General features: G+C 54.7%; 1 pseudogene; it reads right to left on the bottom strand.

Annotated features, from left to right (window-relative positions):
* Positions 1-356: 356 nt before the first annotated feature.
* On the bottom strand, positions 357-1,434 carry LOC138076715 (P2Y purinoceptor 3-like; annotated as a pseudogene).
* Between the last annotated feature and the right edge of the window lie 203 nt (positions 1,435-1,637).

Genomic DNA, 1,637 nt, shown 5'->3' with positions numbered 1-1,637 from the left:
GGAGGCTGTTGTTAGGGGACAGCACTCAGATGAGGTCCCTGTCCTATTGGAGCCTCCATTCTAGGGGGAAGAGACCATGAATAAGCAAGCAAACAAGTCCAGGTCCTAATAAGTGTTACAATAATGACAACAAATCGGGAAATATAATAGAGATTGATTGGTTTCAGGGGAGAGAGGTCAACATTGGCTAGGGTGGCAGGAGTGACTTTGGAGAAGGTGACGTGTGAGCTGAAATCTGAATGAAAAGAGAGAAATGTCAGCTTCATTAAAAAAGTTTTCCTTTGTGTTGGTAGCTCTTTCCATATTCTTATTTTAAAATCACTTAACATCAAAATTAAAATTCTTTCAGGACCCCACTAGCTCGTGACTCTGTTCAGACAAGTCATTGTCAGCATCTTGGAGCTTTCCCCCTGAACTTCATCTTGGCAGGACCCAGACCTGCCCACCCCTGGGTCTCTGTCCCTTGGCTCCAGCTGGGTGCTCACCCACCTTGTTGTGCGCCAGTTCCCGGAGGAGCCTGACTCTGTTCCCACCTGACAGAAAGTAGAGGACTGGGTTGAGGCAGCTGCTCAGGCTCACCAGAGGCCTCCATACCTTATAGGCCAGGCTGACCACCGTCAGCAGCTGGCAGTTGTCTGAGGACAGGAAGCGGAGCGTGAAGTAGAGGGAGCGTGAGACGTGGAAGGGCACGAAGCAGAGGGTGAAGAGGCCACACACCAGCAGGATGGTCCGGATGGACTTGGCCCGGGCTGCGCCACCCACCCTCGTGAGGGTCTCCACTGGCGTGGCCAGGCTCCTGACCATCAGTGAGTAGCACACCACGATGACCAAGGAGGGCAGGACAAAGCTGGACAACATCAGGACCATGCTGTAGACGAAAAACTTGTCAAAGTGATCCGCACTGGTCGAGTCGTAGCAGATCATCTGGCCGTCGATGTTGTCTGTGTGGGAGAAGATCAGGGTGGGCAGCAGCTGGATGACCACCAGAGCCCATGTGGCGGTGGCGCCCAGCAGGGCGTGCCGGCGGGTCCGGTAGGGCAGCGAGCGCAGTGGGTGGCACACACCCAGGAAGCGGTGCACGGAGATGCAGGTCAGCAGCAGGACGCTGCTGTAGAGGTTGGCGTAGAACAGGAAGCGCACCAGCTTGCAGAGCAGCTCCCCGAAGGGCCAGGTGTCATCCAGGGAGTAGGTGACGATGAGGAAGGGCAGCGTCGATATATACAGCAGATCCGCCACCATCAGGTTCGCCAGGTAGATGGTGGCACAGCCCCAGCGCTTGGTTTGGCGCCAGGAGAGCCATAGGACGGCGCCATTCAGGGGCAGCCCCAGCACAAAGATGACGCTGTAGGTCAGGGAGAGGTAGATTTGCTTGTAGTGCTCCGAGAGATGGCAGGATCTTCCTTCCTCTGAGATGTTGGTGTCCAGCTTCTCCATCTCCCCGGGGGAGCACAGCTCTTCGTGCTCCTCCTTCCCCGGGGAGGAAACGGAGTGGCTAGAAGAGCATCACGGCCTCAGCTGAGTGTTAGTTTCTGCCTTGACTTGGCATTAACTCCTGAAGTCTGGTCAGAGTCCTTGTTTGAGAGAGACCAGTGCTAGTAAAAAAAAAAAAAAAAATTAGAGCTAGCACCAAGGGCAAA

Source organism: Capricornis sumatraensis, chromosome 1, assembly GCF_032405125.1.
Source record: "Capricornis sumatraensis isolate serow.1 chromosome 1, serow.2, whole genome shotgun sequence".
NCBI lineage: Eukaryota > Metazoa > Chordata > Mammalia > Artiodactyla > Bovidae > Capricornis > Capricornis sumatraensis.
The sequence above is the reverse complement of the archived record's forward strand: the minus strand, read 5'-3'. Positions and strand labels throughout refer to the sequence as shown.